Source organism: Rhinolophus hipposideros (assembly GCF_964194185.1).
Source record: "Rhinolophus hipposideros genome assembly, chromosome: 12".
NCBI lineage: Eukaryota > Metazoa > Chordata > Mammalia > Chiroptera > Rhinolophidae > Rhinolophus > Rhinolophus hipposideros.
The window spans coordinates 31,369,182-31,385,559 of NC_138058.1; positions in this window are offsets into that span (position 1 = coordinate 31,369,182).

A 16,378-nucleotide genomic window follows, 5' to 3' on the forward strand; every position below is an offset into this window, starting at 1 on the left:
AGAAGAAAAAAGTTTCAGAAGTGATAAAGCGAGAGGTAAAAATATCAGAGACATATAGACAGCCATATACATCTCCCGTCTACTATGTGTGCAACTTATTTCTGTGCATTCGGTGCATTAATTTTGGATCTTTAACAAATAAGTTTCTTATTTCTTTATATTACATTGTTGTGATGGAGAAGGACAGTGCAATTCATATCCAATAATCCAATCCAGTATTATTATTATGTTTTGCATACAAAGGTACTCACCAATGAGTTCATTAAATGTTAAATAATTAGTAATTGTTGAATGCTTTCTCAGTGGTTCCTAGACCTCAGCAAGCATGAGAGTCCCATGGAGATCTTGCTAAAACTCAGATTCCTGGACCCCATCCCAGAGTTTCTGATTCAATAGGTTTAGGATGGGATCTGAGAATTGGCAACTTTAAGTTCCCACAAGATGCTGATGCTTTTTGGTCCAGGATCACGCTTCAGGAACCACAGATTTATATTAGTTAGAACTCCCTGGTGGATTGTTTGTAAGTGTTTGAGTTTTAGTGATTAAAGGGATATTGGTTGGGGTTTTTGTTAGGTTGCAAATGCATTGTCATTTCCCCCATTCTAACTATTGAACTATAGACAACTCCTATCCTAAAATCTCCAGTATATTTTTTAGGAACAGATTAGATTCAGGGAACCCATTATGGCTATGCCCCCAGCTTGAGGTGGCCTGGGGAGTTTGTTGGAAGCCACCTTCTCACCTAGCAGGTCCACATTTAGGACCGGACACCTTCTGATGGGTGGACTGTGCTGGGAGAGAACAATAGCCTGGAAGGGACTTCCCAGCCCTACAAGAAAAGAGAGAAAAGCCCCTGGCATTCTGTGGCAAGACTAAAAGCCCTTTCATTGCTAATGAAAACTATGTGGAGAACTTGGCCAGAAGCCTGGAGCTGAGGGAACCAGGACCATGGGCAAATTATTAAGTGCCCCATATAAACCCCACTGGGCAGTTTATGGAATTCCAAGCTCACTATTGGATGGCATTGATGGAAGAGCCTGAAAGGCCACTGGGCCCTCTGCAGGACCTGAGAAAATGTCAGTACGTGAGCCTGGATGAGGTTGCAGGTTGGTGTCCTGGGGGCCGATACCAGGCCAGGGAAAAGGAGAGAGAAAAGAATGAAGAGAGAGAGCCAGTTACAGCTTTTAGGATGCCAAATGGGGATCCAAACGCTCTGGAGAAGTGCAGCAAGGTAGGGAGCATTTATTTGCCCAGGGAATCAGGAATCCTTACCTCTCTTACCCCAGTATCATTTTTCAGAATTCATCCCCTGCTGCTTGAGTCAGGTCTGGAAACTAAGGTTTCTTCTTGGTATTAAATTAAATCAGAAGATGCACACATTCAAGTTTTCCCAGCCTGTGAGACGAGCTGGATAGAGGTTCCAGGAAGGGAGATCTGGGCCTCTCCACCTCTGTTTCTTTAAAGGCTGCGACATTTGTGCTGATGCTCCTCTCTCCTATTTATTAGTTCTTGGTCTGCCCATTTGGAAAAGGGGGCTAGGAACACCTGTCCTATCTATTGGCCTGAGGGTGTTGTGTGGGAATCAATTCACTTTGAAAGATGAATGAATGAGTTAGTGGAATATTGCTAAAGAGCAGAAGTCTTTGTGTTTTCAGACTGTAAGGATTAACTCCATGAGGCAGGGGTTTATCTGATTTTTCACTGATATCCCCAGCTCTTAGAACAATGACTGATATAGAGCAGGCTTTCAAAAAACGTTGAATAAATAAATAAGAAAAAGAAAAAAAAGAGAACTATAGAATTTAACAACTGGAGGGGTCTTTAGGGCCATCTCAAATCTCAATTTCTAAACCCTAACAAGGTTTATACTTCTCTCCAAGCTGTTGCAGCCTCAGGGGTGGCAGAGCCCGAGCTCCATGATGGAGCTCCAATAAGCTTCACATTGAGCTTCTTTTACAGCTTTGCAGTAACATGAAACGCATTCTGAAAAAAATTAAGAAGACATTTAAGCTCTAATTATTGGCTCCTTTTTTTTTGGCAAGGAAAATAAAAATTCCAGTCCAATGCTGAACATAACATGCCTGGTCTTATTCACTTTTAAAAGGTTGGGGGGAAAAAACAAAAAACACTTGGAAATTTTCTTGACAAGCTATGTCCTCATTCCAGATTTATTGAGTGGTCAGAAAAACATATCATCTGTGAACCCCTTCTTGGTCACAGCTAAAGCCAGCCTGGCCTCTCAAAGGTCTCTCCCACAGCTCACACTCACCAGTGGGCCAGCTCTTGGCTAGAACAATCTGAGTGATAATCGTCCATTGGAAAGGCCTGCGGAGGTCTTGTGGTCCCTTCATTACAGAGGTTACATGGCTTACCATGGTCACCCAGCTGGACAGTGGCAGACCTTCCTCATGTCCCAGCCCAGGGACACTTAATAGAAAGAACACTGCTCCTCAATTGACCACGAACACCCTTCAGACCACAGCGCCTGTGGTGAGAAGAGTGTGGGTGGCGAAACCTGCAGGCTGTGGCCTAACATTCAGGGAAATTGCGCACCTCCCTCTGCAGCCCTTCCTGCGACTGCCCTTTCTCTCACTACAGCACCAGAGAGGCAATGCCTGTTTGCTTCTCCAGCCTGTTCTCAGCCTTTGCTGGCCCTTCCCTCAGCACTGGAGCTTTGATGGCAGTTCTTGTACGTGTTTGTGCCAGCAGGAGGAAAGGTGCAGAAAGATGTTTTTCACTGTTAACAGTGGTTGTCTCGGGCAGTGAGATTGGAGGGGGCACACAGAGATGAGTAACTGTTTCTTTACCCACGTCTGTGTTGCTTGACTTGTTATAACCAGCCCCTATCACACACACAATTTTTAAAAGTCCAATAAATTTAAAAAGCAAGTTGCCAAAGGATGCATGTAGTATGACATGATGTATATAAAATCCAAAACTACAAAAAGAAAATACTATGTATTGTGTATGGGGCTGTAACTAGGTAGTAAAAGCCCAAACCTGCCCAAACACTACCCACCAGCTGGGGGAGCGGTTAGAGAAAGGAGGAGGGATAAGGCCGAGAGAGGCGACTTCAACGGGATCTGTGATGTCTTGTTTCCTTAAAAACACACAACACAAACAAACAAACAAAACCCTCAAAGAAAATATGGCAAAAGGTTAATGATCATTGGAGACAGTGATGGGTATTTGGATGACTGTTAGGTTATCCTTCGTAATTTTCCACATGTTTGAAGTATTTCATAAACTCATTAACTAAACGTAGTGAAAATTCATCCACATAAAAGATTAAAGAAAAGGACTAAGCTTACCTTATTTGTAACTTATCATCTTATTTCAACTCCCTCTACATCTTCTAGGTAGAACAAAGGAGGGAAGGAAAGAGGAAAGAAGAAAGAGAGGACCCAAATGAGTTTGAGAGAGCTCGTTTGCTTTCCTTGTTCTTTGTCTTGTCACTTTGGGCTGCAATAACATACCATAGACTGGGTGGCTTAAACAACAAACATTGAAGTCCAAATCAAAGTGCCAGGAAAATCTGTGTCTGCTGAGGGTCCTTCTCCTGCTTTGCAGACAGTTACCATCCTACTGTATCCTCTTCTGATAAGGGCACTTATCCCACCATGGGGGCACCACCCTCATGACCTCGTGTAAACCCCATCACATCCCAAAGGCCCCACCTGCAAGTACCATCACATCGAGGATTAGGGCTTCAACCTATGGATTTTTGGGGGGACACAAACATTTAGTCCATAGTATTCTTCTACAATGTCTTATTTGGCAATAAACAAGGAAAAGAAGCAAAATCAATGTCCTCTGGATAAACGGATGGATGGAAGGAAGGAAAAAAGGAAGGAAGGAAGGAAAGAAAGAAGGGAGGGAGGATAGGTGGGAGGGAGGGAAAGAGGAAGATGGATGAATGGGTGAACCACCTAAGGAACCAAGAGCTGCCAGTTCTTTGTGAAGGCTGGAATCTTCCCTCTTCGTGAAGGCTCACAGAGGCTGTGCCCTGCAGCTGTGGGACTGCTCTCTGCTCGCTTCTGGATATAATACAGTGGCACGCATTCATCAAACTAGGTCCCTTGTGTTTTCGCCTGTGAAGCTACAAGTATCTACATGTGGTAATAAGCAGTTAGAACACAAACAGCACCTACTGCTGATTATCCCCCTCACGCCATGGGGTGAAATATTCCTGGCGTCTTTCCCCAGTCCTGAGTTGAGACCTGCAGCTGTGGCTACAGGGTCCCAAGGGAACAATGGCTCCCTTGCTCTAGGGGATGAGAAATAATAAAGAACTGTGTGACCACCCTATGTGTACTACCTCAATCCCCTCCCCCTCCCACCACCAAAAAAAAAAAATCCCTGAGAAATATTGGACAGGCCAGGTGCTCTTTCTTTTACCCCTCGTCTTCCTGGGGCTTATGACCTGGCATTGAGGGCCTGACCAGGGTCACAGTTAAGGGCATGTCTCCTGGCTTGGAGAGCAGAGCAGAGCTCAACCATCAACCAGCACAGGTGGGCTGTAGAAGCCAGCCTGGGGAGGGCGGCCCAGCCTACAAGGGCAGCCCGTGTTTGCTGAGCTGTTCCAGTGCTCCAGGTGCTGTGCAGGGTAGTATTTAATTCTCTCGGCAGCTTTGAGTTAGCTAAGCTGTGTGGCTGGGGTGTCAGGTGTGCGTAAGGGATGCACTGGGAATGAATCTGCTGAGGTAGGTTGGACTTGCTAGAGAGGACCAGACGCCATGCTAAGGATTCATCCATGGGATGATGGGAAGTTTTCAGGGGTTTTTAATAGGGCAGTGGCCTAACTGGACTTGGTTTTTGCAAAGATCACTCTGGCTTCAGGGTGGAGAATGGAGTGGAGGGGACCAGTGTGGAGGCTGAGAGGCCTTGGAAAGGTTGTGGCTGCTGTTGGGCATGAGCGACGATGGTGGGAGGGACGAGTGTGGGGCCTTGGGCAAAGACGGAGAGATGTCTCCCAGGTCTGGAGTGGAAAGCAGCATGGAGGGTCACTGGATATGAGGCAGCAGTCAGACAAGAAGGAAGACACCACTGACGGGGGCCTTGCTTAGGCTCTGCCACCAACTAGCCTTGGGACCTTGGGCAAGTCACACCATCTCTCTGGGACTCAGTTTCCACTTTTGTCAAACAGTGGGGCTGGACGCAACCTCTCTTGCTCCAATGACTCAGGGTCTTTGCTACCATGGCCTAGTGACTAGGACAGCCAGGAGCACTGGAGAAGTTGCCAAAGTGGCAGGGAGTGGTGGGCACGTGGCCGCCAGTTGGCATGGCAGCAAGCAGCACGTTAATGTTAAGGCAAAGAGCAAGCAAGCACTGCCAGGCTCACCAGTGTGGCCAGGAAGCTAATGTCATGGTGGCAGAGCTCCAGCCGGGTGTGGGCAGTGCCAGGCCGTGAACCACAGCCTCCCTTTACATAACTGTCTTCAGAGCAACAAGTGTCCTCAGTCACGTGGTGTCAGGCCTCGGCTTTTGCAATCCGCACTGTCAAGTGGAAGCTTGGACTAGGGAACAGGAAAGGGCAAACAGTAAAGTGGCCTCAAAATCATCCCAGCCCTCCAGCTTGGTCTCCTTGGGATGGGGTGGAGCTCCTGAAGGTCCGTCTGAGCCTGTGTTTTAGGAGCCTCTTGTTAGAACCCCACCTTGGAAATCACACCGAGCTAGGGGGCCCTCCCTGCCTCTGAGCTGAACCCCTGGAATGCTTTTCAGACATGGCCTCAAGTTTGAAATGGGAGGGGCTGTCAGGTGCGATGGCTAAGTGCTGGGCCTGGCTGGGTTCAAAGCCTAACTCCTCTTTATACACTTTTTATACATTTTCAGCTGTGAGAGACTTCATCTCTCTGTGACCACAGAGAAAGCATAAAGGGGCCCTCTATACCGGGAATGATAATGCTACTTACTTTGCTCTTAGGAATGTTAAGTGAGAAAATACGATTTAAAACCTTTTGCACAGAGCCAGGCAAGTGCCCCTTTAAAGGACAGTTATTGCTATAATTATGTATCTGCTGTCAGTACTATTGGGTGCCTGACGCTGTGCCAGGCTCAGGGCATAGAATGCTAGCCTATTAGCCTGTCAAGCAGGGCCCCAGCCCTCAGAGTTACTGTCTGGCAGGGAGGCAGCACCCAGATGCAGTAACTAGTATGCGGGTACTCTTCTAGGGACGCAGGAGGTGAGGCAGGAGCTCATACATAGGAGGGACACTGCCCCAGAATTGGGGTTGTCAGCTCCCACAGCCTCCTTCCTGCTGTCTGGAATGCTCTCCCCTGGCTGGAAATATCTTCCCCCAGTTATCTGCGTGACTCACTCCCTCCTGTTATTCAGGACTCTGCTCAGATGTCACCTCCTCCCCAGAAGCCTTCCCTGATCTTTCTGTCAAAAGGAACCCCTCCTGGCCCACATCCTTCCTTATTCCATACCACACCCTGCTTTATTTTCTTTATAGTCCTTACACTCTCCACCATTATACTGTAGATCTCTTTTGGAAGATATGTTCATTGACCATTAACCTACTATAAAATGAAATTGATGAGAGCAGGACCTTGATCTTCCCATTCTTTATTCCTTACTATGTCCGCTGCGCATAGAACAATGCCTGGGCCGCAGTGAGCCACTGATAAATACCTCTGATGAATGAAGTGACCTCTAAGCTGGATCCCAAAAGATGACTAAGGGTTGGCCAAGGAAAGGGTCAGGGCGAGAAGAGAAGATCTTCCAGACGGAGGGAACAGCATGTGCAAAGCCTGGGGGAAGAGAACAGAATTACAGGAAGTAATGCACTATGGCGAGTGGGTTAGTTTGTTCTCAGAAGCAGGAGCCAAGAAGGAATTAGACATGCAAGAGATTTCTTGGGAGAACATTCCTGTGAAGAATAAAGGGGAAGGAAGAGGAGGAGGCAGAGAGAGCTTTTGAATCGTGATGCAGGTCTCATACATATCAAAGGAGCTGGGGAAGGAAGGAGGATTGGAGAAAGAGTTTCAGACTGTGGTACAGTTTTAAAAAGTTTTAGCCAGGCTGATGGGGAGTTCCTGAGCGAAAGTTATCCCTCAGAGAAGGCCGCGAGAGGGAGGAATAAGTCTGATTTAGAACCTGCTGTGCTCAGTCCTTGGCTGGGAGTAGCTCAGGGGATGTGTGGCCTTGGTGTGAACCCAGTGAAGCCTTGGAACAGTAGAAGCTGAGGCTGTCTGTCAGTCAACTCTGCTCCCTGCAGCAGGAGGTCTCAGTGGCACAATTCCATGACTGCCCAACAAGCAGAGAGGGCAAGAGAGGAAGAAGGGAGAGGTGAGTCTGGAGAGCCACGCAGGGGTTCGGATGACGAAGGGTCCTCCAGGCCCTATCAAAGAGTTGGGCTTTATCCTGAGGGTGGCAGCATACCACAGTATGGTTTTGTGCAGGGGGCGTAAATGACTGGATTTGCATGACAGGGGGTCACTTTGGCCACAGTATAGGAAAAAAAAAAATCAAAACTGGATAGAACTCTACAGCAGTATTCCTGGAAGTTGATTAAGGGGGTCAAAGCGTAGCGCTCTTTTTTCCCTCTATTCTCACTCTGAAGCACTTTGAGAAATAGACACAGAAAGCCTCCTGGAGGAAGTCAGATATCACCTTCATTCCTGATGAAGATGTTGGAGAATGTGCCTTGGTTCTGAGGGCCAGATGGGTTTCCTAGCTCTCTCTGCCCAACTGTTCCCTCCAGTCTGGGTCTTGAGACAGCCCACCCAAGCACGCGTTTGGGTCTCCTCTGCAGACTCAGGGAAAGAAGAGGCTGAATCTCCAGCACTTCCTACGGTCTTTTCCTGTTTAGCTCCACCTGATAGAAACGCGGACACCTGGCATCCAACAGGGCGTAAATGGGATGGGGGAGGCCCTGGGTGTTAGTCTCAGAAGTATGAGGAAGGGAAATCAGTGTTCCCACCTGTCACAGGTGAGAGATGATGGTGGCCTGGGCCAGGCTGGTAGCATTGGAGTTAGAACAAGGAGGACAGAGAGAATGAATAGGACTTAGCAACTGATTATACAGTGGGAGTGATGGTTCTGTGTGCTCACAGAAAGATCAAGGATGAGAACCAGGTTTTTGGTGGGGGAATGGCAGGGCCGTTCCCTTCCACTTCCAGCCCACTCCTAGCCCATGAGGTACTGTGATGATTAATTTTGTGTGTCAAGTTGACTGGGCCATGCGGTGCCCAGACGTTTGGTCAACCATTATTTTAGATGTGTCTGTGAGGGTCTTTTTAAATGAAATTGACATTTGAATCAGTTGGCTGAGTAAAGCAGATTGTTCTCCCTAATACTGGTGGGCCTCATCCCATCAGTTGAAGGCCTGAATAGAACAAAAAAGCTGACCCTCCTATGAGTAAAAGGGAGCTCCTGCTGTCTGATTGATTGAGCTGGGACACTGGTCTTTCCTTGCCTTTGGACTCCAACTGAACCATTGGGTCTTCTTGGGTCTCATGGCTGTTGGCTTTCAGACCTTATACCATCAACTCCCCTGGTGGTCAATCCTTCAGGCTTGGATGCGACCTAGACCATCTAGGTCTTCACCTTGCCCACTGTGGGTATTGGGAAAGTGAAACCAGAAATCTAGTTTTTAACCCTAGCACCTCACCTATACAAGAGCCCACATGCTTGGTTTCAGCAAGAGAGGAGTCTCACACTTCTCCCACCGAGGTGTTTTCAGCACTCCCTGTCACCAGGTACACCAATTTGAGATTGGGTTCAGTTGCAAATTACAGACACCTGAAAAATAGTGCCTCACACAAACTAGTTTAAATTTCCCAGCATCACAAGTCTAGACTAGAGGTAGGCAGGTGGGGGCAGCAGCAGTGGCCCCCTCATGTTCTCAGTGGCCCTAGCTCCTTCAGTCTTCCTGATCTCGCTCCCCGAGCACGTGGCCCTCATGCTCACGCTCCAAAGACGGCTGCACACCCTCCAGCATTTTGTCCACAGTCCAGGGAGGATGAGGAAGAAGAACAATGGATAAAAGCCACAGGCCAACAGAGCTTTCTCAGAAACCCCGCTCAGTGACTCTAGTTTGCATCTCACTCAGCAGAACTGTGTGACATGGTGACTCCACCTGCAAAACGGTCCACGCCCCTGACACCGCAGACAAAACCAGGGTTCTGTTAGTAAGAAAGGTGAGAACAGATGGTGTGTACGTCAGTGGTTTTCAAACTTTAGTGTACCTCAGAATTACCTGGAGGGATGATTAAATCTCAGATTTGTCCCTTCCCCTCTCCCCACCATTTTCCCAGTTGAGGCTGGTGACCAGAAAGCATATTTTGAGAACTGCTGGCAGCTGGCATTGTCTGCCACCCCAGGGTGTGGCGCCATGAAGTGTGCAGAGCGGGGTGATTGACCACTGAACACTGACTGGCTTATTCATAGAGTGGCCACAGTTGACTTTCAGAGTCAACCTCAGTGTGGCTAATGTGTTGTCTAATTTGGCTTTGCCCTCCCTGCCATCCTCCCACTTCCAACAGCCCACCTGCCTTCCTCTTTCACCCACATAAGAACCTGACTTCAGAACCTTCTGGCTGAACCACGAGTATGTTTGCATAGACTTTCAGTTGAGGGGCCATGGAATCCACCTCTCAGGTGCCTGGAGAGGTCAGGACCGGGTTGCTTCCTGCAGAGCTTTTCTGAGAGGCTCCCAGCAGTCCTTTCTGAGAGGCAAGTTCTTCTAGAGAAGTGCTGCTTACCCCATCACACATCTGCAGAATTCATTGCTACCTTTTGGTATAAGCTTCTGACCACACGTGCCGCATGAATATCTAAATATCCTGCAGCTAGAAAAGCCTCCCATGCAGAGAGGTGCCCACCTGTGCTTTGATGATGACGATGTTATTTTTTTAATTGAGATAACATTCTCATACCATACAATTCACTTTTTAAAGTATACAGTTTAGTAGCTTTTTGCATATGCATAATGTTCTCCAACCATCACCACTAATTTCACAGAACATCTTTATCACCCCATAAAGAAACCCCCTACCCTTTAGCAATTACCCCCTAACCTCCCACCACAAGCTGCTAGCCCCTGGCAATCTGCAATCTACTTTCTGTCTCTATGGCCTGTGTATTGTAGAAATTTCATATAAGTGGAATCATACAATTTTGTACCTGGCTTCTTTCACTTGGCATAATGTCTTCAAAGTTTATCCATGTTGTAGCATGTGTCAGTACTTCATTCTTTTTTATTCCAGTGTGTAGATATATCACATTTCATTTGTCTATTCATCAGTTGATGGACATGTGAGTTGCTTCTATTTCTTGGCTGTTATAAATAATTCTGCCATGAATATACTTGGGAATTGAATTGTTGGGTCATATAACTTATTGAGGAACTGCCTGACTGTTTGCCAAAGCTACTGTATGATTTTACATTCTTACAGCAGTGTATGAGGATTCCAATTTCTCCACATCCTCACGAACACTTGTAATTCCTGACTTTGATAATAGCCATCCTCGTAGATGTGATATGGTAACTCACTGTGGCTTTGATTGATGCTGTTATATTTTTTAAAAAATACAACTAAGGGTGTCCATGAGAGCCGTCTCCAAATATTTAAGGATTTGTCCGTTGTAAGGGAGGACTTAGAAGTTGCCATGGCTCCTGGCCCAAAGTTAGAAGGCCTTGCTAATGAAGAGGCCAGTCAGGCAGCATTTCAGCACCTCCTGTGTGTTTAGCACTGTCACGGTTTAGTCACTGAGTTCTTGCTGTGTGCCAGGCTCCTTGCTAAGTGCCAGAGATACAATAGTTTCCAATCTTCCAGCCATTCTAGGAGGTAGACCTTGTAATCCCCATTTTAGAGATAAGGAAACTGAGGCTCAGTCAGATTATATCATATATATAAGGTTACACTGAATAGATGTGGGATTTGGACCCAGTTCTACTTGACGCTAAAGGCAGTGCGATTAACCGTCACACACAACTATAGTGAAAGATGTAGAAGTATAAGATGTAAGGCTTGGTTTCAAACAAGTGGGCAATTCAGTGGTAGGAGCAAGCCTAAAATGCCGGAAATAATGGCAAATTGAAGGAAAACAGTGTAAAACTAATTACTGAGGAGCGTGGTGGTACCAGTCTTGGAGTGAGTAGGAGTTTGTATCAGTCAGGATTCACTAGATTATGCTGTGGTAACAAATAACCCCAATATCACAGTGGCTTAAAGGAACAAATGTTTATTTCTCTGTCATGCCTCATGTTCATCAGGTGTCATCAGGGGGACTCTGCTCATAACAATCACTCATAGACCCAGGCTGACAGAGGGAGCTGTCCCGTGTCAGATGTTTCCAGTTGCTTTGCCAGAGTGAGACAGATTGTGAATCGTGCACTGGCTCTTGAAGCGCCTATCTGGCTTTGACACACCTTAGTTCTGTTCACTTTCACTCACCAACACAACTGATGTAGCCACACCCCATTTTAAGGGGCAGGGATGTACAATCCTACATGTGCCAGGACAAGTACTAAAGGTGTTTTATGGACCACAGTGGCTCAACCAAGTTCTTAGACAGAATCAGGTAGGATTTGTAGGTAGCAAGCACCAGTTCAAACCATGGTCAGAATGAGGTCTCCATTTTTACACAGAAAAATCTAGGCCTGCAAATAACTAGGTCAGTGAACCGCCCGCTGACCGGTGAGTTGGAATACAAGAACATTATTCATGATTCTCTCACCATCAAGAGATGGGGCCCCATACCGGGAACTTAGGCGACCTTTGTTCCTCTTTATCACGGAACAGTCATCCATTGACTTGCATCGTGTTCCTTCCTTACTGTGATGTTTTCAGATGAAAAGTTTTTGTTCCCTGCAGTGACCCAGAAGAAGGTCCCTTTGATCATTTTTGCATTGTGTGCTTCCTGTCACAACCAGGGTTGAACAAAGACCCAGGTAAGCCAGGCTGGGAGGAGAGGATGCCTGAATCACAGTCTATGCACTACTGCCGCCACAGGCCTGGCTCCCCTGCAATCTCCAGCCAGCTCTCCTTGTCAACCAGACCGCCCTGTGAGAGGCTGGTAAAGCACACACAGCCCTGCGCAGCGAAATAGAAACTGAAGGATGCTGTGATGGAAATAAAACCTGGCAATGATTGTATAGATCTGTGTTTCTTAACTTTTGAAAAATCTATGTCTTGTTGAGATCAACATAAAAATCTTGGGGCGGCCGGTTGGCTCAGTTGGTTAGAGTGTAGTGCTCATAACACCAAGGTTGCAGGTTCGATTCCTACATGGGCCGGTAAGCTGCACCCTCCACAACTACATTGAAAACAATGACTTGACTTGGAGCTGATGGGTCCTGGAAAAACATACTGTTCCCCAGTATTTCCCAATTAAAAAAAAAAATCTCAAGGTCATGCCCCACCCAATATTCTGATACATTGAAAAGCACCTTTCACCTGTGTATCCCCATTTGCCAAGAATATTTTACTGAATTTTGTTTCCTGTATTTTTATTATAAATATACATTTTCCAAATATAAAATTGTTATAAACTTGAACCTTTCTCTTGCACATATGACTGTATTTCTCCCTAGGGATAGGAGCCCTGGCTGAGAATCTATGAGTTCCAGCACAGAATCTGACAAATGGGTTACTCGGCATATTGATTCAGAGCATCACTTTGGAGCCCAGCAAATGTAGGTTTGAATCCAGATGCTGCCATTCAATGAATGTGCAGCCTTGGGCAACTTCCACAACCTCTCTAGACTTTAATTTTTATTTCATTTATAAAATGGGAAGAAAGAACAAGTAGAGTATGACCTGTTCCAGGGGGTCGCTAGGAGAAACCAGATCAGATAATACGCATAGACCGTATGTCACCAAGCATATAATGAACACCCAGCAAATTGTGGCCACATTGTAGCTCATTGCCCAAAATAGAATACGACCAGTGGTCATACGGAACTGAGAATTTTCGCAATGTACTATTTTTACATCTTAATTGGGCTTCTCTGCTTCCTCTTTTAAAAAAAAGACCTCATACCCACTTAATTTTTTTTTTTTTGGAAGAGGATGACCACAGACCAAAAAGAACTTAAGCTTTGCATGACCTCTTCACTGAAACATAGCCAAGCCAATAAAATACTCTTTCAACTGAGACAGTCACAGGACAATGGAATGGTGGCTCTGGAGGACTGGGAGGGACCTCAGGGATCTGCCAATCTCGCCTGACTGATGAATAAATTGAGACCCAGCAATGTGAAGGGACTTCTTCAGTCCCAGAGCTAGTAGTGCAGTCTATGTGAATGGCACCTCCTAGAGGTGGGCAGAGCACAACCACCAACTGGGTAGCCTCATGGCCCTGCGTGTCCTTCTGGAATAAGGAGGGCATAAGATGGTCCAATCAGAGGGCATCTCAGGACTTCTCCTAGGGATGTTGGGACAGTGACGCCCACTCCTTCCCCACTCCTTGGAAGGATGAAGCCCAAGAAGCTGCTGATGCTGTCACAGCCATAAGAGGAGAGCCTGTCTGAGGAGAGAGGTCACCTGGAGGTGAGAGATGGAAGAAGAGATACAGAATCTAGATGGCTTAGTTCAGTCCCTATAATCCAACCACGCCTGAACGTGGATCTACCCATGACTACTTTTTGCTTCATTGTTTGTTTGAGCCACTTGGTGTCAGATCTTCTATCACTTGCTACCTTGTTATAATTAATAGAGGAGCCTCAGAGTGCGATGAACACCTAAGGAGGAAGACTTCCGATCACATAAGTCTTCCTGGACCAGGTCGCATCAAAGAAGGATCTAAAAGGAAGAATGGGATGTAGATAGGCTGGGAAGGGAGAGACAATTCAGGGAAGGAAAAGACCTTGAATAGATGCCTGTACAAGGAAAGCCTGGGGTGAGGAGTGTTTGGGGAATTATGTTTAAGACAAGTTGGCCAGAATGTTGGGTACCTAAAGGGAGTAATGGGAATTAGGATTGTAGACGCAGTTTCCTACCAGTCTGTGAGGTTTGTTCTACTGTGTTGTAGCTAATAAGGAGTGGCACACTCAGAGGTGGGTTTCAGAATGAATTCAGTAGGAGAGGAGCGAGATAAGAATGAAAGGAGAGAACTGGCTGCGAGGCTATTTGTAATCAACGTAGTAAGAGAGAGAATCCATGGCTTCCGTGGTGACCAGCTGTCCTTGTTTGCCCAGGACTGAGAGGTTTCCCAGGATGTGGGATAGTCCCAGGCAAACTGGAATAGCTGATCACCCTAGAGCATCACCCAAAACCAGAGGAAAGGATTGACAGATTTCATTGAGTAAAAATAACATGAATATAAAACAGAAAATAGTCTAAATACATCTAAATTTCACTGTTTTTCTCTAGAAGAAAATAAAAATAAATGAATATCTCTTTTGAGACTCAAGCCATCCAGTGACGCCCCCCCTCCACTTTCTGACTCCTGTCATCCAATCTCCTTGCGCCCTGTACCCCATCAGCACCAGGAACCTCACCACGTCTGAATTTCCAAATTCCTACCTCCCGTTTTATCCTAAATCACCCAAATTTTCAGCACTCTCTAGCCCTCTCAGAGCCCTCCAATACTTTCATTGCTCCTCTCCCTTCTGTCTTCATCCCCTTCTCTAGCCAGACAAGAACACTTCATCAATCACGCCAACCAACTCAGTCACTGGTCTTGAGCACTTAGCGAAACTTGAGATTCTGGGTCAATCCCACAATCTGTCCCCCTTCTACATAAGGGTGTAGGGAAACCTTAGATGAACTCTCAATGCTGCCCACCAAGGCTTCTTTATGTTCCTCTCTTCCATGTCCCCACACAACTTTTTGAGTCCTAGCTTTACTACTGTACTGGCTGTGTGACCTTGGGCAAGTTGTGAGGATTAGATGACTTAACACGCATAAAACACTTCGCACAGGGCTTGGCATGTTGTGTTAGTTGTTACTGAGGCTAGGACTTTGATTGCACACTTAGAGAAGTTGGGTCAGTGTCTCAACCAGTAGGTGATGGCATGATGTTTGTCGACAAATCAATCAAAATGCCCTTTTGCAAAGATTTAAACAAACATTTCATCAAGGAAGGCACAAATACGCTCCTGAGAAGATGCTCAACATCATTAGTCATCAGGGAAATGCAAATAAAAACTACAATGATATACCATTACATACATAGTAGAATGTCTTTAAAAAACAGTCTTACCAAGTTTGGGCAAGGATGTGGGGGAACTAGAACTCTCATACTATTCATGGGAATGTAAAATGTTTGGAAAAACAGTTTTGCACTTCCTTTTTTCTTTTCTTTTTCATTTTTTGGCAAGTTCTTAAACTATTAAATATACACCTACCATAAGACCAAGCCATTCCACTCCTAGGTATTTAGCCAAAAGGAAAGAAGGCATATGTCCACACAAAGCTGTGTACACAGATATTCAGAGCAGGTTTAGCTATAACAGCCCCAAACTGAAAACAACGCTAATGTCCCGTGACAGAGACATGGATGGATAAACAAATTGGGATATGTCCATGCCATGGATATACTTCTCAGAAATAAAAACATAGCAACATGGACAATTCACAGAATTATTACGTCGAGTGAAAGAAGCCAGAAAAGAATAATACATCTCTATGATTACATTTACATAAAATTCTAGAAAATACAAACAAATTTATGGTGACAGAAGGCAAATCAGTTATTGCTTGGAAAATGAGAAGGGAGGTGGAGAGGGACAGTAGTGAGAAATAATGAATGGGCTTGAGAAAACTTTTTGGAGTGACGGATATATTATGTTGATTGTGCTAGTGGTTTCATGGGTGTATGCATATACTAAAACTAAAACTTATCAAATTACACACTTTAAATATACGTAGTTTATTATACATTAATCATGCCTCGACACAGCTATTGAAAAACGACTTTTGCAGATGAAGAGTCTCAGCTTTGCAAAAAAGGGAACCCAGCTGAGCTGGGTGTGAAGTAAAGGTCACCCTGTTGGTTAAACACTCTGAACTAGTGAAATAACTAGACTACGAATAAATGTACAATTACTGTTTAGAATATATTTCTTGTAACTTTAATCTTATTTATAGTCGTTTTATTTCATTTATAGGTGTATCCAGAATAATAAACCCCTAAGACATTGTGGGGACAGAGTCCCAGAGAGCAGTTTCCGGGCTCTCGGCTTCATGTTGAAAGATGCTGGCTCGGTTGTTAGATGGCCATCAGCTGTAATCAGATGGCCGTCTGCGGTGGCTGGGTGGCCATCAGCTGTTACCGGTTCACCATTGGCCACTAATGTAACTGCCGTGGCTACGATAGGGGGGTTGGTTGGCAGAGAAGCGGACGGCGGATTGCGGCTAGCAAGTGCGGTTAGCAAGCGGGTTGTGGATTACAGATCGTGTTGATCCTACTTCCTGTATCTTGTCC